The sequence below is a fragment of the Micrasema longulum genome, unplaced genomic scaffold (assembly GCF_059751315.1).
Source record: "Micrasema longulum isolate JH-2025_06_02 unplaced genomic scaffold, ASM5975131v1 h1tg000639l, whole genome shotgun sequence".
NCBI lineage: Eukaryota > Metazoa > Arthropoda > Insecta > Trichoptera > Brachycentridae > Micrasema > Micrasema longulum.
Genome location: NW_028277835.1, coordinates 119,273 through 146,032, shown reverse-complemented (window position 1 = coordinate 146,032; position 26,760 = coordinate 119,273).

The window sequence follows — 26,760 nt, the reverse complement described above, 5'->3', positions numbered from 1 at the left end:
AGCGCATAAATAGGTGATATTCTAGTTCCTTGTTCCCATTTACGACATATTCCAATAACAGACAGGAGCTAGATTACAGCATGACTTGCAGCTACAGAGTGCATAGATGTTCAGAAATCTAGCCCCTATTTATATTTTTCAGAAAAATAGCCAAGAATAAAAACTATAATAATTCATTTAAAAATACAAATAGAAAACAATATGATTGGTTATATAAATAGGAATTAGATTACTACAGGTCATCTAGCTACTAAGCGCATAGGCGGTTGGAGTTCTAGGTCCTATTTACAATTACAAAATTAATGAATCCTTGACTTCTTGCTCTCCAAATTTGTTGCCACCAAAGGAAAAAATATTTTTAAAAGGGAAATGTGGAAGTCGAGGCAGTTACAGGGCTTGTGACCTGTCGTTGGCTGGTTTAAGTGGCCACTTAACACACTGTGTAACATCCACCATTCTGCATATGTTCGATCAACTAACCGGTAAAAGAGGAAGTATAAAAATTGAATAAATGGTTTTCAGGCGTTGCCAAGTGGATGAATTGGTTCAGCCGGGTGAATCTCATCCACATAATAAAGGTTTTAGCTCTTATACTTCGCAAAAGTCAACAGATGGAAGAGTCGAGGAAATGTGGATGTTCAAACATAGGCAGAATGGTGAATGTTACGCAGTGTGTAAAGTGGCCACTGAAAACAGCCAACGACAGGTCATAAGCCGTGTAAACGCCTAGACTTCCACATTCCCTTCCCAATTTTTTTTTTCTCTGTTGCAACAAATTTAGATCGGAATAACTGCCTAGGCAGAAAATCCAGCCCGTCTGCAAACATTTGGACCTACAAAAACATTGTTTTGCCCTTGACTTCCTCATTATTATCAAACGGGGGCTGGGTGGTGGATAAGTAGTGTCGGTTTATGGTTGTTCTTGATGGACGGTTTTACTTGATATTCCTGCTAGAAGACTTCGAAAGGCCGCCGCTGTTTATTCTATGCGCATTCACACTGCGCATTGTTACCTACCACATAGCGACACTCGGCTTCGTAATTGGCTTTGATTATTCGCACCTGTAGATTGCCTTCCACTATGTGTTCATGGTGCTATGTATGGATACTCGAACGTACACCAATTACCATTTAGATGTGACATTTCAAAAATATTTGTTTTTATTTTTGAAAGGAATTGAATTATAACGAAGTAATAACTTATTTGGAAAAAATATCAGTGCCTAAAAAAACATTTTTTCACAAAAAAAATATGTATGTGGCGACGCTAATAAATGAAAAATAAAATGAACCTGCAGTTTTTTTCTACGTTTGGGCGTATGTTCGGTGTTTTCAATTCCATTGCTACTCTCACGTAAATGTCCTTAATAATTTAATGAACCTGCGGTTTTTTCTACGTTTGGGCGTATGTTCGGTGTTTTCAATTCCATTGCTACTCTCACGTAAATGTCCTTAATAATATAATGAACCTGCGGTTTTTTTACGTTTGGGCGTATGTTCGGTGTTTTCAATTCCATTGCTACTCTCACGTAAATGTCCGGAAAAAAACATTCTGTGGAGGTAAGTCCGGCTCGTAGTTGCGCGTTCGTTTGTCATATTTGAGGTGCTGGGTTAGATTTCTGGCAGAGTGGACGTAAAATATTGGTTTTGAAATTGGTTCTGTACTGCATAATATTATCGTTTCTTGACTGGCGCCTGATCGTTTGCCAGATGGCCGTGCGGTTTGCCGAATTCACAGGCAATGAAAGCAGTTGAATTACATTAAATTACAAAATGGTTCATTATGTAAAAAAATTAAGAAGTTACTCGTTTATTTCACAGAAAAAAAAATAGAATTAGCTATACCGATATGAAGACCCTTGGTCCTTGGAATATGCCCAATGATGATAAAGCTCTTGCGCAAGAAATTTTAAACACCGTTGAGCTTTACATGAACATCTTACATGAATGTATATTATTTTGTTTTGGAATATAGGCTCTTGTTGAAAACAAAAATTCAAATAAAAATTATTAACTATGTTTTGAGTTTGTCCAAATTCTTGTAGGCGACGACAGGATTTAACCCTCTAGAGAGCTGTCAATCATATGAATCTTACCCGCAACAATAAGGGTATCAGCTCTTTAACTTAAAAAACGTCCACATATGAAAGAGTCGAAGGAATATAGATATTCAAATATAGGTAGAATGATGAATTTATTTATTTTATTTATACTTTATTAAGTAAGTTCATAACATCTTAAGAACTAATATAAACTTTTAATTATACTACAATTTTTGTATGAAAATTTCTCAATAACATATTTTTTCAAATTAATTTGAAATATTTAGATTTTTTCTATTTTCTTTATTTCTTCAGGTAACTCATTGTACAGCTTTAATCCCATGTACAATGAGTTTTAAGATTCTGTTTTTCTCCTCTTTGGTTATTTTATCTTTTTTTATCCCTTGTTTCACATGTATGACATTGTTGGTTAAATTTTATTTTTGTTTTTATTTTATTCATCCCCTTAATTATTTTATGTATAAAAATTACTACATTCTATTTAATTTGTTGATTTTCTGTGGAGCAAGCCTATTTTTTTGTGCATTATTTCTACATTAGAGTAGATATTTCTTATGTAGTATAATCCTGAATGTTACACAGTGTGTAAAGTGGCCACTTAAACTAGCCAATGGCAGGTCATTAGCCCTGTGGATGCCTAGACTTCTATATTCCCTTCTGTAAAATGTTTTTCATGTCTGTTGTAATGTGTTAATCATCATTAAATTTATCTTTGTCAATTCTTGCAAAAATACCGCATTTGCGTCTTACGATAAACATATTATAATAAATTAAAACTAATAGCAAATCCCAAAATAATTTTTGAAGTATAGCTTTTTGAAAGTACATCAAATTGACAGGGAAATGAATCAATCATTTGGGAATCTGGTGTGGACGAACGACAAAAAACGGATCAAAACCATTTTCTTCATAGATGTACTAATTGCAGTTTCTCGATGATGCGTTACTCGTACCTACATTTCATATAATTTAACGTTCTTTTTAAATTTAGATAATCGTGATTATTCTTCTTCTTATTTGATTAGCTCGTCAATGTAGAATGATGGGTCATGTGCCAGATATGTACTCCTATATCTCTATATAGATCTCGGCCCCTATGACATCATAGCTAAGCCATATTATGTATATCCACTCTTGGTAGTTTCGTGGTCCCGGTTAGTTGCCTAGAAGTATTACAGTGGAGTTACCGAGTCAATCTTTCAACAGCTTTAATCTCGTGTATCCGATGAACTTTAACTGATCTTTGATGTGTATTTTATTATTTAATGGCGCTTTTTTTATTTTATTAATCTCAACTCTTAAAACGGTCACGAGAATATGACGGGATTCGTGCTGTCTGCTTTCGTCTTGAATTCTTAATCAAAACATCATCTCACCTCCCCTGTAAAGTAATTTTCTCTTGCTTTTAATATTCCACGATCAATTGCTGACTAAGTTCATTTCTTATACTTTATGTTATATACTCTACGGCTTAAATATAAATTCTTGAAATAAAATAAATGTTCTTTTCTAAATTATTTTCTTGTTTATAATAATAATTACTCTCTGATTAAAATAAAAAAAAGTAATTAAGTACAAAGTTGAATTAGTGCTCAGGTTTTGCAAAAATGCACTTAGCGTAGTGGCGATAATCTAATATTTATGTTTTGACGGTCCTTTAGTATACTATCCATTTTGCGATGTTTACAGGAAAGCAAAAATAAAACTAAAGATTTTTTAAGAAGCTATCAGATACTGTATAATATATGTCCATTGTATTTATATAGACGTATGTTTGGCAATTCTGTAGTATCTGATTAAAAATATTAAGCTTTGTTTTTGCTCTCCTGTAAACCTCGCAAAATACATTTTCAATAGTATATGTAGAGACCGTCGATTTTAATACGTAGGTATGTAAATATATTAAAATAAAACATGTTTTTCTTTGCTAAAATGGTTGAGTTTTGCCTTTTCTGGAAGTGCGCAAAACATCTGGGATCCAAAAGGCTCACTAGAAAAACTAAGACCATTATTTACAAAACTATTGCAATTACATTATTAAAAATTGCATATTTTTTAAATATTTTGTTTTTAAAAAGAAATATTTGCGTTCTTATAATTAACCCAAATACTTTATTTTGAAGGCCATTTTCAACGAGTTGTAAATAACTCACTATTAGAAAATGTAATCAAGTTGCGGTAGAGTGGGATTCGAACCACGGACCTTTGATCCGTGAGTCCGAGACACTAGCCACGTGACCACAACCCGATATGGTGCCGAATGCTAGGTGGTGAGGTGAAAACATGGTATTGGTATCTGAAAAAAAAATATTAAAGAAGATATTTGGTGCTGTCAATCAAAACGGAGTGTGGATATGCCGGTTTAATCATTAATAAAAGGCACTGTTTGGCGAACCCAACATTGCACAATTTATGAAAATAAGAAGATTACAATGATTGGGCCATATGCAATAATAACCATACCCCAAAAATATTATTTATACCACTCCAGAAGGCAGACGAAAATTAAGATGGCTGGATAAAGTGACATTAGAACAAGTGGCCTGACGAACTGGAAAAGAGCCGCAAGGTGCAAGGAGGAAAGGAGACAGATTCTGGAGGAGGCCAGGGCCCACATCGGGCTGTAGTGCTACTGATGATGATGATGATGATGATGATGATGCAAGTGCGCAATAATTGCAATTTTGTGACATAAGAAAGACTGATGTTGTCCATTCATTGAACATGCCCGTACCAGTCCCTCCTTTGCTGTCTACGCCATCTTACGATGACCCCAGCCTCACATATCTGTCTTATTCTGATGTTCCTTACGCGATATTTTAGAATTTTGCTTCCTACCATCCTCGCTGTCTTCATCTTTCCTCCTCAGTACTTGTTTAGCACTGAGTGTATTTGCCCATGCTTCAACGCCGTATGGCATTATTGGTCTTACGCATGCATCATAAATTCTCACCTAACTCTTTGGCCCGTGGCCCGTGAGTCCGAGACACTAGCCACGGGACCACAACCCGACTTATTATCTTAATGGTCATATCTTTATTTTTTTTATATTCTGGATTGTAGCTCACCAGATATGACAGCTGCCTTGTTGACTTGGCTTTGTATTTCCTCACACAGATCACTTCCTCCAACCAGGTCTATGCCTAAATATCTGAAGATGCTGCCCTGATCCACGGGTTTGTGCTCAAATGTCAGGTTACATGTTTTTAGTATTTTGAAATTTGAAAAATACTTGATCAATAAAAAAAAGTACTTTATCCATTGTTTATGACCATCAAATCGTTTTTTTATGTATTTCGTTGTTGACAATAAAACAGGTTACAACCGTCAGAACTTGAATTTTGATTTTCTGAGCAACGACAATAATTACCCTGAAAAAAAAACACAGAAAAAATACACAGACATAACTGAAACTGAAACGCAAATTTGTCTTAATTATTTGTGTTTTTTTTTTCAAAATATGTAGCGGTGTGGTGACTTTAACGAATGGTTTTGAAGATTGAAACAATTATGACAGGGGTAAATAATCTTTTTGAAGGAATAGCACGCCCCTGATCTCTACGTACTCTGTAAATATCGGTAGTAGGCTCGTACTCTTTCATTATTTCTTTATGTATTTATTGTAATCTCTAATCTTAAAATTAAGTGGGTTTTGTTTTGCACGCAGCATTTTTTGCATACAGTAATGCCGGCAAAAATAATCGGCCGAATACATCGAAATTCACATTCTTGTTTGTAATGTAACATCGCTTAGAGCTATTATCCGTTATCACGTTAATTATACACGCTCTTTATATATACAGTGTATGTAATTGAAAATGTTGGTTTTTATTTTCGAACTGATTTTGTCTCGCGATTTTTTTTAGCGTCTCTTTTGAAGACATGGTCACGGCGAGGACATTGCAAAGTATGTATTACTTATTTTATGGTGTGACTTGCGAGTAGAAAATCCTTAATTTTTTTTTTTTTGCATCACAACAGGCCTAATTACTGTAGATAATTACGGCACAAAAAGCCCAGGCTTGAGAAAAATCACATTATTATTTTGTGTGTTCTCACCGGGAATCGAACCCGGAATCTTCCGTACGTGAGTCGAGTGTCTTAACCATTATACCACGGAGGACTCCAATATAATATTTTAATTGTTTTTATATTTGTGGCTAATATTTTTTTTTATGTCTTCAAATAAATCTAAGTACCTGGTACCTACATACATACTTAAACGCTTTTTCAATTGAAAATTTCACTAGTACCTACGTAAAAAGTAGATACATAAGTATATTTACTACAGTCTGCGTCATGGTTAACGGGTCAGGGCACTTGTCTACCATGCAAGAGGTTTCGGGTTCGATTCCCGACATGGTAAACATGAAATATTTATTTAAAAATGTGTTTTTACGCTAGAATATTGTTTCATAGTCCCTGGACTGGCACCTGAAGCGTGAGACTGATCACCTAACCTTCAGATTATAAAAACGATCAAGATGCTTAGCGATTGGTGTACCAATGCAGTGCTCTATGCACCATTAAGTGCGGAAAGGGAATGATGATTTATTACATACACAATTTTCAAATATCGTTTTTTCACCCTTCTAACTAAATAAAACATGAAGACATATTCTGGCGTCTTAATTATTATTTTTTTTTTTTTTATTAACAAAAACAAATCCGGAATCGCCTTTCGAGAAACTTATTGCACTACGGGGTCTAAAAAATATTCTCATTAAATAAAAAATATTTGTGGAATCCGGATATTGTGATCACTATGGGACCTGTAACTTTTGAAAACAATAACCTGTTAAAGAATAACATTTTTGGACCCTTACGTTTTGAAAGTTTTTAACAATAAGATAATATTACGGAAATACCTAAGATCTTCCATCTTTTGTATCCATTTATCAAATAAGTGTTAACATACGTTATTTCCTTCTTTTTCAAAATTTAAAAATGAACACTAAAAGTTAAACTAAATGGGAAAAATTTTACGTCAGTCGAAAGAACATTTTCTGCTCAAAAATATATTGTTTGATTGCTTCTCCTTTTTTTCAAACTTTTGTCATTTTTGTTTTCAAGCCTTCAAAATGGAATGTCAAGTACACGAATGTGAGCTTTTTTGACACCTCCTTCGTTTTGTGTTTAATATAGGAAATAAAGTTGCTTGCGATTTTTGGGCTGTGTACGGTGAAGATGCTATGAATCGTTAACTAGTTGGTTGTAAAATAATGAAGAAGAATATATTATTTATAAATTTGTTATGATTTTTTTTTGTTTGGTTCTCTTGTTCTCTTCATTCGGAAAAAAATGGACACGTCTCATGCTAACACAGTACATAATTATTAAAACTGATAACAGTAGGCGTTGTTTGATTCTGATAACAATATTCTCGATTCTATTTTGAATTTGTCAAATATTTATATTTTGCTTCTTCTCTTAGGAAGTTACTTAATCATGCTATATAGTTAGGATAAATAAAACAAATGCACCAGTTGCTCTTGCCAAACAGCGAGCTGTTGCAACTGTTTAAATTTATAACTTACGACCTATCAACGCTCAATCAGGACCGTTAATTTTATTCGTAATCGCTTTATTTCCTAACAAATTGAATAACTCGGCTAAAAAACTAAAGTCCGATGGGATTCGAACCGCCTACCTTCCATTGTTCGGCTGTCAGCGATTCCCGCCCGGCCACAAAGAGGTAAAGACTTAAGAAGCAGCCCGGCATCTTCCCCCCTTTCCCTCCGCCCCACCGTAGCGCAGAATGCAGAACGGACTATAATAATTTATGCGGCAGTATCCTAAAAATGACGTCGGCTTCCTCACGACCAATGATATAATGTATTCCTCATACATTCTCATACCCCTGTGGACATTATCCGACCATTTCACGTTGAAAAATATGTAGAATTATATAATATCGGTATGTTTTTAGGAAACCGAAAAGTTACTCAAGTTATGAAAAAGAAATGCTTTTTTTTCTTAATATTAAAAAAAAAAAAATTATTAACAAATCATATAACAAAAAGTATTATACAAGTAAAATACGTTGAATTATATTCCCAGGAGTTACAACAACTCAATTCGGGACATAAATAATATTAACATTTAGAAAATAATACATATTGAGAACAACAAAGAAACAAAGCATGTTTAGCACGTTTATAACTAAATATAGAACAACAATAAATACGCCAAAAACCTTTTCTTACACAAGCAGAATAAATATGTATAAAAAAACGCTTTTAAGAATAAAAAAGTAGTGAATCTACTAAGGGAGATAAGGTCATTAGCATCACATGCCATGCAGATGATGCTGCCATAGTGATGATAAGAACATATCCATCTCAGTTAGTAAACATCTGGATGCCTAAGAAATGTCGTATAGTACAATAAACACATGATTATTGGAAACATAATTCGGATATACAAAACGTGTGTCAGACCAAATCATGGTGTATACAACAGAGGCAAGGATAGATAGAGAGAAAATAAAAAATACGAAAAACCTAGTAAAACAACTAAATAGAAAAACTTAATAGATAAACTGAGGTTTTAAGGTTTTTTTTATTTATTTATTTTTATATTTTTAAACATTTTATTTTATTGATTTGGGATATTAACAATAATACAGCGAATAAACATCAACAAATGTAAAAACATAAAATGAAACCATTAACAGATAAAAATAATGATGAAAGTAGGTTGAATGCTGTCGAAATGCGATCCCTCAGGCAAATGTGTGGTAAAACGATGTATGATAGGTGCACAAATGTCGAGATCCGTGAAGTGTGTAAGGCTGAGACATGCATTATTGACAGAAATAAGAAAGGGGTGCTGCGTTGGTTTGGACATGTAGAGCGAATGGACAGCGAAAGAACGACTAAAAGGATCTACGATGCAAATGTTGATGGATGCAGAAAACGAGGAAGACCGAGAAAGACATGGCACGATCAAGTCCATCAAATACTTGAAGATGGACATGTCAAAAGTAGGAATAATCGGCGTGCGTGCATAAGAAGATGTATGAATGTAGAGGAAGCGAGGTCTGTATGCCAAGATAGAGTGTTATGGCGTTCTATCCTCTCTGCCTACCCCTACCGGGAAACGGCGTGATGGTTTGTTGTTGTTGTTGTTATTAACAGATATTCACAAAAATCCAATTTTATTGCATAAATCGCATTTCTCCGAATTCGCGTTTAGAGATGTTGTTTTCCATGGGTTTCCCTACTAGTGGACGTGTCGTCTTTTAGTGACTAATTTTGTTATATTACTAGTAATTAGAGCATACACAGGAAAAGTGTTTAATAACACAATGTTATTGGGTTAGTTCCTGACCGAGAACCAAATAAACATCCACCTCTTTTGTGTTAGTAGGCGCACTAGAATGATTTATATGAAAACTTATTTTTGCGCACACATAAAGCATAGGTTTTTCAAGATTTGAATGGACTGTATATTTATTATGAAGATGTTAGGATTCACTCTGCGTACTGCTAGGGTTTTCCAAAATACCCGCGTACTGAGAACTTTTGACAACTCCTCGGTGAGAAGTAGACTCGAGAGTGGCTCTATGATTTTAGGACCACGTGAACTGAAATACTCTCTTATGATAAGGAAATTTAAAAAAATGTTTTCTAGATGTCTCTACATGAGAAAGTACGGGTATTATCCTCAGCTCTACCTGGCCGAGTTTCTCCAGGGTATGCGTAGCTACAACAGTTTAGAGACTAGAAGGAATGTGTATTTGACTACACATTTTTATCGATTGTTGCGCGGTAAGACCGATAATTCTGAGGTTTTGATGAGCACTGGCTTGTATGTTCTTGATAATTACCTAAGACACCGTCAGCGTGATATATTGTTTCATATTACAATGTACAGGATCAACCTGCCGATGTTTATGCTTATTGGAAAGGCTACCGCTATGCTTAACAAAGTATCTGAAGGGGGTTTCCGAAGCAGGATTCTCTTACTACTTTGACAAAAGTCTCTGTGTATTTTCTTCTTTTTATAATATGTACGTCTTAAGACTATGTTTGTAATGTACATGTTTTTAAAAATAACTTAATTTAATTATTACAATATTAATACAATGCCTAAATTAAAAAATATTTATATATACTGTATGTAAGCGTCTGGATTTTCTAAAAATGTTTTGTTTTTTAAATTATTTTTTTACTGTTTATAACTTAAGGTATGACTAGATGTTCAAATTTTATTTGTACAACTATCTAAATAAATACATTACAATAGTAGTGTACAATGTGCTTTGTATTACTATTACTGTATTTCCAATAATTTTTTTTTGTTGCATCTATCTATGCAAGTAAATCCGTTTCAAAATAGATGCATGTTGTATCTGTATGGTTTGGTAACAGTAGGGTATCCCGCCCGCAGGCAGCACAGCAAGGTGATCCACGGTCACTCGCTTGAATATTTTTATTTTTACGCGAATGACAGCAGATCACCGCTCACTTTACCTTCCATTTATACACATATCTGCATTAAAAAAAGTTACATAAATAAAACACTATGTTTTAAGGGCATTGTGTCTTGTCCAAGAGCTACATCGCCACAGCTCTTGAAAACCTCTGTAGTGGTTTTATAACTCTAATTTATGAAGGAAGTTTGTTATACAGTTTTATTCCATTATAGTAGTGGTAACGCTGGGCCGATGTGGTCTATAGTTTTGCGAGAATGAGGGATTTGTTTGTGTTAGCTCTAGTGTGGTGTGAGTGGTCTGTATATTTCTGCGTGTGTATGGTTTTGTGTATAAATGCAAGTATTTATTTATTTTATTCATACAAATACTTACATATTACAAAAATATCATAATTTCGTATCTCAAACTCTACAGTATACATTTATTGAACAGTTGATCAATAGTTAAGACAGGAAAATCTGAAAACAGTATACTTGATCGATAACGATAGAGTTTTTTTATTAATTATTTTAATAATAGCTTTTTGTGATTAAATTATGGGTACTAGGTTTTAAATTGAATTGAATTAAATTGGTTTTGAATTGATCTGAAAATTTTAATGAATTGAATTGTGCAAAAAAAAAACAGTAAATACTTTTCCTGCTCTATGACGCTTCATCTCAGGGCTGTATCTACTTCTATCTCTGGCCGTCTTTCTCCAGTTCTTTCTATCTCTTTCCCTGCTTCAGTCCATTTCCACACAATCTATCCACCTCTTCCTTGGTTTGTATCTAGGCCCTTCCATTGGGTGCCCACTCTGTTAGAATTTTCAGTGCCCTATAATCGGGCAGTTTTTCTACGCGACCACCCATCGCATTATTTTCAACTTACATACCTTAGCAAATAGTAAATTATATGAATTGCACTATTTTAGCCACATTTATTCTATTCATGAACTTATAAAATCACTTTGTGTCCTCGAGCTTATTAACAAACATGTTCGTTATATCGTCGGCAAATATATGCAATGCTGTAGACGACAGAAATATTTAGAATAGCAAACAAGTCATATATCTCCACCAGATACTCGTTAGAAAATGTTTTAACCTGGTTACCTGATAAAATTCTACCTATCGTATTCTTCTTCATGTTTTTAATGTTTTTATTATCTCAAGTGAGATGGTAATATGAAGTTAAAACCAATCTTAAAACAAAATGTTTGATCCCATCATCTTGCTGGGAATCTTTGGGCATAGCGGTCCCTAAGATTTTAGTAAAAACAGCCTCTAGCTCCTTAATAACACGAGGAATCAAAAAGAAAGCAGTCAGTAAATTACCGAATAGCGGCTGAGGTAAATATATGGGTGCAATAAAATCCTTGGCATCTAACAAGGCCCGGCCGTATCGGGGAAGCGATCAGATGGATTATGTCCACGCGGCATAGTGGCTCCATAGGAAACTGTAGACTATGTTTGCTTAGTTCTTGCCGGACGGGTTTTTATGATCCTCACGAAGATGTTTTTACGATACGAAGCCTCATTTACAAACTACGTACAAAGCTGAACGTACTTATTAGTAATGACGTTCTTTTCATGTTTCTTCTCCTCTATTTTTTATACTTCAATTCACCTTTGACTGGTTAAGTATTAGTTTATTGATTCGGCACTAATTTACGGTGGGTTATAAAGTTAACACTCACTTTGAATGTTTACCTTTTCCATTATTCTATGTACGTAATTATTTATTAACTAGTTTAGATACCTTATCTGATTCCGTGATATTTTTGAATTACCCAAATAAAATATCTTCGCACTCGTAAGATTTGACCTAACGTTGAGTAATTTATTTGTTTTTTATAAACATTAACATTTGCGTTATGTTATGATTTATGGCACATCACAAAATGTAATTATTTTAACAAAAATCGGAATCAGATTAAGGAAGAATAAGAGATCAAACTATGGATCTCTGATTCGGAGTTCGCAACACTGCTATGATTTTACTAGCTGATTAATCAGAAATCTCTTGTTTTGTTCACACATACTCATTACAATTATGATTACTTGCATTAAAAGCTTTTCGCTTTGCGTCGTTACGAATATAAAAACCAAAATGTCTTTTACAATTTTTTTGCGCACGCATGATATTAAACGATTTTAAATCACTCTATCAAAATCAATTTACTCAATTATCATGTACTAGTAATTTAAAAAATATTATCAGTAAATTTTTTTTTCTTCCGACCGGTCTCAAAGCTATCTGTTTCTTTATTTAGGTATAATGAACGAATTAATCTTATTCTTTTTTATTTAAACAGTGTTTACTAAATTTTAAATCTAATCATATGGAGCTAAAAAGTCGAGTCTTTTCGTCACGTTGTTTTTGTAAAGATGGTTGGTGTGAACTGTCGTTTTATTTTTATTTTATTAAAATGGATAACCACAAAGTATGTCATCATTGGTACACCAATTGCAGCGTATCTTGATCATTTTTGTTACATGAAGGTAAGATGATAAGTCTTACGATTATGAAATATTTTAGAGTAAAAATACAATTTTAAATGAATATTTCATATCAACCATGTCGGGAATCAAACCCGAGACCTCTTGCATCGTAGGCAAACGCGCTGACCATTATACCACGAGGCCGACGCATGCATGCATGTCGATTATTTATTAATTTTAACTCGCGGTTTGCGCTGACCATTACACCGCGAGGCAAGCTACAAAGAGAGCGCTTCAAATATTTCAAAAAATATAGTATTATTTTTTACTTATTTCTCTTGCTTATACGATTTTTTTTAAAATTCCTTGCAATTCTGTTTTAATCAGATTTAATCCGTTATTTATAAAAAAAATAAGATCTTAATCTGACTCAGTCTATTAATTTTAATTGAAAACATCAACACATTATATATTTTTATATATATTCCGTTACGATGACTATTTGTTAAGGGTATGGTTGTGTTTTGTGAACCCAGTTTAAGGTCCTGCAAATTTCTTTAACATTTGATACATATGCATTAATATCAATCGAAAATAAAGGTTTTAATGTTTCGTCAATTCAATCAATCCTACTATTTTGATGTTAATAGAGCATACTTATCTTATTAAAATTCAGGGGATATTTATAATTATTCTGTGTCCAGGCGGATAAAGAATACCGTTCTGTGTGTAAAATAGAACCAGAACCTTGGACGTGTGTTTTTGACTCGATGGCTGCTCTCAGGTAAAAATCCTGAATGAGGGAATCGGATTTTAGGTGGGTGGTCTCCGTGGTGTAGTGGTTGAGACGCTTGACTTACGTACGGAAGGTTTCGGGTTTGATTCTAGGTGAGAACATAAAAATTTAATGTGATTTTGTGCTGCAATTCACCACTGTAATTGGACCTCCTAAAATGTGTTTTGTGGCAAAAAAAAGTTTTTTAAGCTGTAGTATTTCATTGTTCCTTGTCTGGCACCTGAAAGTAAGACTGATTACCTTAGTGTTCTTTTAAAAATAAATATTTGCGTTCTTACAATTTGCAAAAATGTTTCAATTTCGGAGGTCGTTTTCAACGAGTTGAGTGAAAATGGGAATTCCGTGTGAGAAGAGTGGGGTTTAAACCTCAGACCCTTGATCTGTGAGTCTGCGACACTAGCCACGGGTCCGCAACCCGCTCTCTTGTAATAGATTATCGAAATTCGCTGAATTTGGTTTTTTAAATACCACTGCTTGAGAAAAGATGATGATAATTTGCCACAAGAGTTGTAGGGTGAAAATATATTATCTTGGGTTTCCCTTATTTCCGCAGTAATAGCTTATAGAGACTAATTAGAAACGCCGTTTAAAGGCCTCGTTAGTAAAACGTTTTAAAACTGTTTTTATTTTTGTGTATCAAAAAGCTGCGATAGTTCTAAGGCTTGATGCACGATCTGGTTGTAGCTCGTTAATAGAACCCTTCACAGGGCTACTGGGTGTCGGTGTTTCTGCTACAGGGTGTCAGACCAAGTGGCAAGGTCAAGCCAGGATCAGGGCTGGAGGCTATAAGTTATTATTGTGTATTAATTTTATTATTATTTAACAATATTTTAAGTTTGTTTAAATGTTTGTTGACAGAACTCGAGAACACCCTCGGAAAAAATATTATACATGATTAAACCAAGCGGTCCAAGAAAAAGTATCAAATTTGAAAATTATTTTCAGGCGTTGCCTCGTAATAATAATAATATTTGGCTCATTTATATACCGCTATTTTTGTGAAAAATAACCTCAAGGGCGTTTTACAATTGTATACCTAAACTTACATTCTAACTAAACTAAAGTGATATATTATATTTACATATTTAAAATTGAGGGTATAATAGTCTAAAGAAGTGGAATTTTAGTTGGGATCTGAACTGACTGGGACTGTCGATGATTCGTAAGTTTGAAGGCAATTGGTTCCAGGCAGTGGGGCCGGCAACGGCAAAAGCACGATCTCCAAATCTAGTGTTTGGGGAGCGCCGGATTTTGACAAGTTTTCCTCTTCCTGAATCAAATGCTGACCTAAGAGTACATCTTCTTTGACATGTATTTTCCCTAATACAAAGGTCCGATAGGTATTTTGGAGCCATTTCATGCAGGCATTTGAATACTGTCCAGCAAAGCTTGTATTTTATTATCTCTGGGCTTTTAAACCAGTGCAAATTTCGAAGATGTTGTGAGAATATTTTTTTATTCCCGTAATTAGCCGTGATGTTGCATTGAAAACAGATTGAAGTTTATTAGTTTGATATTTTGGAAGATTTGCGTATATTCTATTACAGTTATCAGGTGAACTCAATCAGTCAGATGAATCTAACAAATATCAATAAAGATTTCAGCCCTTTAACTTTATAAAATTCAACATATGAAACAATTTTTAAAAATGGATGTTTAAACAGAGGCAAAATGGTGAATGTTACGCAGTATGTAAAGTAGCCATTTAAATCAGCCAATGACAGGTCATAAATCCTAAACTTAGTTCCTTCTCTTAAATATTTTTTATCTGAATCGCGTTAATTTAATATTATTGTTGTTATTCATTGCATATATACAACCTACCTTATAATGTAGAAATATTTGCGTAATGTATGGTAAAATTATTCTGCTAGACAGATTGACAGATATAAATTGTCACCCCTGTTCTCAGATACACGGTTTTGATTTTGACTACAAATAGCTTTATATTTTTTAAATGCTGTATTTTAAAAATGCAATCGGTCCGTATGTAATACTAAATTACTGTGTATACCTACCTATAGATGTTATAGATAGTATTTAAGTCATTATATTAGATTATATTAATTTGCCGTTTTAACATTTTCTCCTTACTGTGTCACACGTCGTCCTGGCACGTGGTACATTAATTAGACTGGTTACCGCATTTGCCTACCATGCAAGAAGTTTTGGGTTTGATTTTTGACATGGCTGGCGTGAAATATTTATTTAAATAGGTGTTTTTTCACTCAAACACTTCATAGTCCCTGGACTGGCACCTGAAACATAAGACTGATAACCTTGCCTTAAGATACGCTGCGGTTGATGTATCACTGCGGTGTCCTATGCACCATTATATACGGAAAGGGAATGATGATTATAGTGATGTGTCTAATGTTATATTATACTGTTTGCATTTGTTAAAAACTTTAATTAAATGTAATGTATGTACTACTTTTTGTACTTATTTATTTACGTATTTCTTGTTGTTTTTGTTACAAAATTAAATATGATTTTTTTTCAAAAAAAATCTTATATTTGTTTTTTTACCCTCTAAAACAAAACAGAATATATTTTTATTTCTGAGGCGTAAATCAATATGTACTTTGTATAGCGTAAAACATTAAAAATGTATATACATCCTGTCAAATGAATACCGACACTGAGTCAAAAAAACAACAATAAATTAATTATTCTTCCTTACTTATTGAATTTCTCTCAAAATTGGTTTTTTTTGAAGCTATATATTTTTTCTAACGAACAATCGAGTCATACATGGACTTTGTGAAGGCATACTCCGGAATCGCCTTAAGTTCTCTCTGCGAATTATTTTATGTCTTCAATCGAGTCAAAACGAGTTCCACGAAGCGGTAATTTAAGTTTAGGGAACAGAAAAAAGTCATAGAAGCCAAGCCAGGAGAATACGGGGGTCCTTCGATGACATTCGTTGAGCTTTTGTTCAAAAATCAATCCACAATGATGGATTTGTGAGACGGTGCATTATCGTGGTGCAAAATCCAAGCGTTGCTCTTCCACAAATCTGGCCTTTTTCCGCCGATGTTCTCTCTGAAACGTCTCATAACGCTCAAAATAATATTGTTGATTCACTGTTTAGCCGTCAAGAAGAAATTCCTGGTGAACTATACTTCGAACATCGAAGAAAACAGTAAGCATGGACTTGATTCTCGAGCGACTTTGGCATGTTTTTTTTTGTTTCCGCTCCTTGGGCAAGCATCATTCTGATGTCTGTTAGCTAGTTTGGATGTCGTTCTCATAAACCCATGTCTCATACCAGTTACGATGCTCTCTATGAATGTGGAGTCCATTCTGACTCGTTCCTGAATGTCATCAGCCAATTGAGCTCGTTGCTGCATTAAAAAAAAATCAGCGCTTTTGGAAAAAAGCCGCGCTACGACACGTCTCATGCTCAAAACATCAACCAAAATCATTCAAACCGATTTTTAAGAGATGTTTTGTTCACGTGCAAGTTCTCTATTTCTGAAAGTTTTACAATGTTGAAAAAAAATTTACGCGGGACTTTGAAATTACTCAGTCCCGGTATTTATTTGACAGAATATATATCAAGGGCAAATAATCTTCATCATCTTCAGTAGTCAACTTTTTAATACTAGATTTGGTCAAAGGTGCAATAATTATTTCTCTGCCAAAATATTTATTGTGCTTCCTATAAGTATTGAGTTGACAGATATAAAAGAATCAGAAAATTCGATCGACATGTGACCAAACAAATAAAAAATATCACTTAGCAGCCTCCCTAAAACAGGTCACCCTTTTTAGAAGGACTCTTAAGACAATACTGCATACATTTTCTTATTATAGTATCCAAGATCTACATGCCATACATAATATATAATTAAAATGAATAATAAAATATCTCAACTCAACACAGAGCTCTTGGCCTCATAAGTTAGGGATTCGTATTTTTTGTTTGTTTGAATGATCAAAATAAAAATATATAATCAAAATTTCACGTATCCCAACTTCATTCGATTTAAATCCTGCATTAAATTAATACAAATAACATTAACTTGTAATTTGTAGACTTTTTTTAATACACTATTTCTCTCCTCATATGATGTTTAAAACAATAACTTTATTATATACCTCCTCGTTAATTTAATTTAATTTATTTCAACAGAAACATTAATTTTATTTAGCAGAAACCCTGGATAGAAATCGTAATTTTTTATTCAAGTGTTGGTTAATAATTTGAATGTAAAGTTTAAAAAGTTCCATATATGGGAATATTGAGATTCTCTTGCCACATGTTCTCGAAACTGCATTTAATTATTGTTCCCCGCACCTGTTCTGTCTTTTAATGTCTAATTGACTAAATGTGTTCGCGGCACATTCTATTTCCATAGCGCAGAAGCTTTCAACTGTCAAAGTAAATAGTCTATCTACAAACCGATAAAAATCCCAGTACTTTGATACCCCAGAGTAAAAAAGATACCGTTGAAAAAATAATTTGCAACTAGCGCGCATTTCCTTTCCATCTATGTCGTCCTTTTTGGGTCAGCAGTGGAATTCGTTAAAGAATAATGAAATATTTTAGTATACTTTTCAGTAGTTCTTTATTTTTCATATCTTTTTCTTATTTATATATTTATTTTAAAGAAATAAACAGTCGACAATGATATAATAACATGTTTTAAAAAAATACGGTTTAAAGACAGACCAGCGAAGTTTCTAAATAAAATCATACATATTATTAAATTGTGTTACAACAAAAGGATGTGCATTTGTATGAGAGTTAGTGTTCAGGTGTGTGTAAGTGTGAGCATCATTAAATAGTTAGTGGAATCGTATCGCAGCCAGAAAAAATAAATCATAATTTATTTTTAAATAAATTAAGTGGCATGTAAAATATATCAATAGATGAAAAAAAAATATCATCATAAAAAATAGTACTTAGCTCAAGAGTACGATCGTGTTTGTTCGTATATAGCCGAAACGAGAGCGAAATACGATTTTAATACTGTAAAGTATTCAGAGAGGAAAGAAAACCATATCATTCTGTCTTTGCATACAGACCTTGGTTCTTTTACATCTATCCGTCTTCTCATGTATCATCATCATTTCTTTTCCGCATCTAATGGTGCAAAGGGCAGTGCATTGGTATACCAATCGCAGTGTATCTTGATCATTTTAGTCACATGAACGTAAAATGATCAGTCTTAGGCTTCGGTTACCAGTCCAGGGACTGTGAAATATTCTAGTGTAAAAACACCATTTTAAATAAATATTTCATATCAAGCATTTTGGGCAGCAAACAAAAATAGCGATAAAAACGAATTTGACCAACGAAGCGATACGCACCAGACGCGGACAAGGGAAGCGACTGAGTAGGAGACGGGTAGGGGTTTGTGGAGGGACTGCTTGTCCGAGAAATTGACTTTTTGGAAAAATTTCACAAGGATTTTTTTTAAAGCTTACTAAGAGGAATGTTCCTTAGAAGTTTCGCGGTCTGGCCCTGAAAAACCGTGTATACATTTCCCTGGGCCGCGATAATAAAGGCTATCTTCATCGGTACATACTCAGACAGTATACTTAACTTCTGTACTATCTCTATCTACCTCGGAATATTCTAGCGACTTGTCATTTCGACGTCATATGGTCGAATCTTACCAATGAATAACCCCCAAAATATTTGTCTGCGTTCCTTACTTAATAAAAATTAAACGTAGTTCTGATTTATATTTTAAACAGGCTTCTGTGATAAAAGAGGGCCACTTTTAAGCGATTATAAACTCCAATAAATCACAATTCAAGCAAAAAATATTTGCTTGAACATGATTTTCATATGACTGTTATTTTATCACCAAGACGGTATTCTTAACTTTTGTCTGTATTTTTCTACCGACTGATTACATCCCAGCTATTTTAACATCTCTATACGTACACCCGGAAAAAAGTTAAACAGATGGAAGAAATATAGTAACTAAATTTATTTTTTATAGTGCCAACATTTTGACGGCTTGATGATCTTATGTATTAATAGAACAGAATCTAGCCACATTATCTGTGCATCTTGCCATTCGTTTTCAAAACTGACAGATATGTCAGAATTTAATTCTTCTTAAAAATTTACTTATTTCTCTTTCATATTTAAATAGGCTTCAGAAAAAAACTAGCCACCTCAGAACGATTAAAAAATTAAATACAATTAAAGCAAAAACTGCACGGCGGAAGAAAATTTTTCTAGATATGTGTACCGTAAGATGAAAGACCCGTCGGTACATACTGATGCACTTACCTCAAAACTTAAAGGTAAGGGGTCGGTAGTGTATCATCGGGATTGATCGGGTGAATTTATTTATTTAAAGAAAACAACAGCCATTATTACACGAAAAATACGATATTTACAAATAAATAAAAATTTAAGGCCAATTACAGTTTTCTTTATATTACTAAATACAATGCCAAAAAAGAAGAAAAAAAAAACGAACCTTTACAAAGCCACGGCGCATCATGCCACTCGTAAAAAAAAAACTTCAACTGTGACGTTCGCTTCCCCCTGTTACATACCGATGTACCTACCCAAAACTTGAAGGTGGGGTTGGCAGTGTATCTTCGCAATCGGTCGGGAGAGTTTATCTTCAAATATACCGTCATCGTCATGATGAAGGTATGACGTTCTCAGCTTCCATTGTAATCGCGGCCCTGGTTCTTATTCCTGTGATAATAATACTGCTCCAGCGTAGTTCACTTTGTGTAGTGAAACTCGCTTTGGTTTTATTGCAGGTATGGTGGATAAAAACTGGCCGTGTTGTTTTTCTTTGCTAAAACCGCTTTGCATCCTATTGGCGAATGCACCCAGCAATTCCATAGCAACTCTTATTAAATATGTACAATTTTCGCATCAATTTCTGCATCCTTATAATAATTTACATACGAGGTGATTATTAGCGTAAATTGAATACTGAGCACTGGACACGCTCTTAACTAACTTTAAATGATACGTTTTATCCTTTTCAATTGATTTTTGAATATCCTCCGCCCCGAAGTGTGTTTATATTTGAATACATTTTTTTAAAAACAGGTCTGCCGGATGTAGGTACTGCTGCCGGTAATATAATTACGTTGCCCAGAAGAGAATCCTTTAAAGAGATTATGATTTATAAACGAAACCTGATGATGGTAGTAATTTAACATCCGGAACCTTTTTTTTAGTGAATAGTTTTAATCTTTTTTTGATATTCTACTCTTTTGTCAGAGTCCAGACGGATGAAAACTAAAGTTTTTTTTAAAAATAGTACCAGAATCCTGGACGAGTGTTACTCGATGGCTGCTTTCAAGTAAAAATCCTGAAAAAGGAAATAATCCGGTTAAAAGTCCGCCTTGTAGTGTGGTGGTTGACGCGTTCGCCTACAAAGCCTGAGGTCCCAGATTTGATTCCCGGGAGGTTGACGTGAGGTAGTTTTTTTGAAGGTGGTTTTTCATTTAAGTATTCTAAAGGCACCTGAAGCGTGAGACTGGTCACCAGAGGCGGCCGGTGACTGAAATTCCCAGCAGTGCATTTTAATTCCAGAAATGTATTTAGTATTTAGTAAGTACCTACATAAAATAAGTACACAAGTATTTTATTTCGAAAGATTAAAGAAAGGCGCATACGACTTTTATTGTATTGAAAATCTATTCACCGCTCTCTCATTTGAGAAAACTTTTTAAGATGTGATTGTTGAACTCAGATTTGGACGATATCAAACCTTTTTTTCTTTAAAAAAACAGCTTCAAAATTTTATTGTAAAACCTTCTTGTGACAAACATGTACATTCGTCTCCAATTAATTGTTTTAAATTGTCTTAGATCTCCTTTAGCAGTTGCTTTTTCAAGTTTCTTTCGTGGAATAATCAATTTCAGTAACAAAATCTATCAAACCACGAAAAACTCCCAAATTATTAGGATCCTCTCCTTCATTATATCCTCTTAAAAATAATTCGAACGCACCGTCAAATTTGATTCCGTCAATAATTCTGGACAAAATCAATCTGTTTTTTCGAACGTTCTCATTTAACTGTTAAACAGATTGGCGAAAACCAACATCAAGTTGTTGTCGTTTATCAACTAACTTAATCTGCATTAAAAGTAAGTGTTTATTCACCTGGTTAATAAAATGTGCACCATCTTCACCACAATTTGTCACCTCTGAAAATTGTACACGGAAAACAAAAAAAGAGTTCAAACGATCACATCTACAAAACCAAGATGCTTTAGAATCAAGCGCTTTTGTATATGTTCTGTTAACAGATTTCGTCTTAACTTTACAATATTGAACTATTTATAACAATGGTCCTGGTTGTCTTTTTAAAACTTAAAAACAATTTATTGTCAAAGGAACTTTGATTGCACTTAGTAAAATCAACGTTAATCGTAATATTCTGATTCCCACTCATTTTAATTACTTTTACTGTTTTATTGACTTTTAAACCCGAGAAAGTCGTTAAATCATTTCTTGTTTGTCACAAAATATTAAACACTGATGTGTTAGTAGCGCTGACATAGTACATTACTTTTATTAAATTTCCTTACGCACTTGTCACTAATTCAATGTTTTGTTGTTTGCTTGTTTTAATGTACATTTTTTGTGATAAGCTTTTACGCATGCGTCGATAATGCACGAGAAGGGTACTATCTTGATTGTTCTAACCATTCCAAGGCGCTGAAAAGATTTCAGTACTAAATAATTTGTAACTATGGTGCGAATAGAAATATATACTTAAGCTCATTGCCCGTGCGCGAGAGATTAGAAGAATGATATTTTTTGTATGCGTAGCTGGGAGTTCTAGCGGCGCTGGTAATTTCGATTGTGCAAAAAAAAAGAAAATAATAACCCGAACACAGATGTTTTATTTTTCGCATGAAATACATGGTAAACCAAAGTGAGAAATGCCAAGCAGTGCGCTGCATTTATGCACATACCTAGATCCCAGCCATCTTGACTTATTTTAACAGATGATCGAGATACTCAAAAAAATATTTCCGTTTTACGTATTTTACCCATATCAATAAAGTTTTCAATTCTAAAACTGCTTACAGAATATGTAGATGGCAGAATTGATTTATTTATTTCTTAATGAAGTCATAGAATCTTTATATAAAACAAGGTACAAAAGAACAATTTAAAAAAGTAAGACCAATTACAGATTTCACACTAATGAATGCAGGAGGAGAGGGGAAAAATAATTTAATTCTAAAAAAGTAAAAATAAAAATATTTCATAAAAAGTTCATAAAAAGGAGAAGACATTGTAAAGCTACTCTACTTTCCTCCCTCTCTCTCTGCTTCCATGAACATTTCAATTTAATTGTAATAAATCACAACCAACAATAAATTATTCGATGCAGGTAGTAGATGTAGGTAAGTACAAATTAAAAGTTGAAATCAAATGTTTAAAATTAAAAGTAAAAGTTAAAATTAAAATGAAAAGTTTAAATTAAAATTAAGCTTAAAGTTTAAATTAAGAATTAAAATTAAAAAGTTAAAATTGAAAGACAAAATTGAAAATCCAATTAAAAATTAAAAGTCAAGCAGCAATTGAAGAAATATTTATGTTAAAACAGAGACAGAATAGTGAATTTTATACGGTGAGTAAAGTGGCAAGTAAAACCACTTAATCTCTGAAATCATAAACCCTGTGAATGCTCAAACTTCTATATTTCTTTCTCTAAAATGTTCTTCGTTTCTGTTGTAACGTGTTGGTAATAATGTAATATTACGTAATTTAAATTGATCGATGAAAACAATATTTTTGTAAAAATATTTTTCTGGCATTCTGGCTATCTCTGATCTTATCAATTTATTGTTATGACGAATTTAATTAAAAGTTTTCTATTTTTGCTACCGGGCGAAACTCGTATATTAACTGAATTAAGGATGCGATGACAAGATCTTTATTTCCAAACTGTATTTTAATTAAAAAATTAACACTTTGATTATAATAACCCAGCATGCTGGCGGCAACGTGTAATTTTTAATTATATCTCGTGTAAATCATTTTTTTAGTAATACGTTAGTATTATTCACGTTTGTTATCCAATCATTATCTTTTGTTTTGGTACAAGACAATTTGAAAAAGTTCGCATCCCGCTTCGATCACGTAAATAGGGAATATATAGAACTATAATACACCCGAATATCTTTTCACACGGTACAAAACTGAAAAGAAAAGAATATTAAATCAACAATGCATGTAATATAATTATGCTGTTTGTTTTCGAAATCCCCACATCGCTCTTTTTCTTGCTAGGCGTGTAATTTTATATGATAGTTTTAGTGAAAAATGTAAAATGTAAGAGTATTTCGTTGTCATTTAATATTTTTAAATACAAAATGGTAAATTTTACCTTAACTCATGTTGCCTCCTTTTTACACCTGCGGGTTCACGCCGTCCTGGAAGGCCATCGATGACGATCTTTCAGCTTTGATCGGCGGAGCGTAGGATTGACGTTAAAGAAGGCAAAAGTGTTAGCTACGGTTTCCTGGAGACTCCATGTGGTATTCACATTCTTCACTTAGGAGTGGATGCGTGTAAAGGAGAAAGAAGAAATAGTAAAACAAATATTTTCTGAAAATCTCAAACTAATTTTTATTCTTGGAAACTTACCCACCATGGTTCTTTTATTAGTATCTCCTGTTTATCTTTTTTTTCTGGTATCTTTTTTACACGGTACTGCGTAGAACATATCCTCGGTGTTAAAAGTTGCTTAAGCATTTTAGGAATCGTTATTTTAACTATTAGACGGGTTGGAGCGGGGCGTATCTATTCATTGTTATAAGCTTACTTTGCAAACTGGGTACGAAGCGTAACTGTTTAATATGATATGATAATGATATTTAAATATAATTTCGTTTTAATTAAACGTCTTAAACGATAGTTTTCATTCCAAATATCAAATCCGAATATTGAATTATTGAAAATGTCACAACATAAATCTTTTGTACGCTGATGATGCCGTGTTTCGAACGAAGACCTGCAATTGAACGTAGTAATGCAGAAAGATATATATAGAAAAGTGAAATTGCCATAATACGAGCACTCGTAGCACTTACGTAAAAAAGGATGAATAACCGAATCTACACAACAGTTGGAATGTTTTTTATTTTGACAAATGATAATTAATGCACGCCTTCGTTTTTTTTTTAAATCAAAAAGAATTCAGTTATGTGTATTACAAGATTTAATTATTTTTTAAGTCTTACTGCCCACACAACCTTATATGTGCATTTTGCAGAAAACAGCTAGACCTTGTAAAACTCTGATATGTGTTATATTATATCATATTATTTTATATTTATTTAAGTATTACAATAACTTCAAAAATTTTTTTATTATGTTTTGAAATAATTTATGTGATTTTATAAAATCTAAGTATAAAGTCTGACTGACTAGAGAACCTAATATAAGTATGCATTTCGCAGAAAACAAACAGATCTAATATTGAATGAAATCTCATACAAACTCTGAATGCATGAGGTGACATTAATTTTCATGACGTTTTGACATCATGGAATTTAAAGAAGGTGATTATTACAGTTTTTTTTTCTTGTATAAAGGTGGCCTGGCTGTTTTAGTTGAAGTAGAGTGGGGTTCGAACTTCGGACCTCTGATCTATAAAACCGCGACACTATCCGTGGGACCACACATCGACTCACTTTAATACTTAAAAATTATGTTGGATACAAATTTAAAATCGACTTTAAAATGCACACGATGACAACATATCAGACGAGACATAAAATGATTTGCCCTCAAAATTTGTTTTTACAACCGTAACGGGTTTAAAAATTAATAAATAAACTTCAAAAATTATAAAAAAAGCGTTTCTTGCACCATTTTATGCGGCAATGAGCTTAATAATGATAAAGATATGACCACAAAACAAAGAATTGACAGTACCACAATAGCAAAATGTTTTTTTTTTTTTACTGGCCACACTAACTTATGAAAGATAAGAATACTAATACAAATAATTAAGTAGGTACTTAAAATAAATTGTCTTCAAAAAGCGCCATTTGTCATTTGACAAAATTTCACGTTCGGTGGCAGATAGATAGGGGTTCTACTAATTTTGTTTACATTTATTATTTTATCTATGTCATTAATCGCCATCATAGTTATTAGTCGCGTTATTTCCTCATTATGTATGACAATGGACTGATATGACGCCCATTTTGGTCCGTTGAAACATAATTAATTACCAACTGACCACTTTGGAGACGCATTAAAACTGCGTTAAATAATGCTTAAGTACCTACCTATTTAACTTATTAATATATTTTTTACGACTGTATAATAATAAAAATATAACTGGATTGTCTACGAATTGTATTATTTCTTTACATAAATAAAACTGGTCTCGCAATAATGTTTTATTTTTTGTATATTTTTTTTAATTATATAAAATTTTTGGTATACAGAGAGAAATTAAATATATATAACGGTCTTAAACACTACAATGGCTTGTACCTTACCACACGACGACTGCACTAACCAGACGAAACTTATCTTAAAATTCAGGCTGTGATATCACTTTTTTGTTTATTTCTCACTGGGAATTGAATCCGGAGCCTTCTGTAAGGGAGTCAAGCGTCTTAACCACTATACCGCGGAGTCCGTCGATAGTGGAAATGATGGAAAAATTATCATGATGTAAAAATGAAATGTTTTAATACATGTAAATTGAGTATAAAAAAACTTGAATTATTATCTACAACCTCAATGTTGTGGTCCTGTGGTAGTATTGGTAGTTCTAGATTAGAAGGTCTGAGGTTCGATCCCAGTTTTACCACTTGTTTACCACTTTGATATACGGTTTTTAATGGCAGAAAATAAACCTTAATTTTAATACTTGTGAAAATTGAAAATATTTAAAAAATATATAAATTCGAGCAGTTATTTGTTATTTTTGTCTATGTCCAGGCGGATAAAGAATACAGTTCTGTGAGTGAAATAGAACCAGCACCCTGTAAGAGTGTTTTCGACTCGATAGCTGCTCTCAGGAAAAATCCTAAATAAGGAAGTGGAGGCGTGTACGC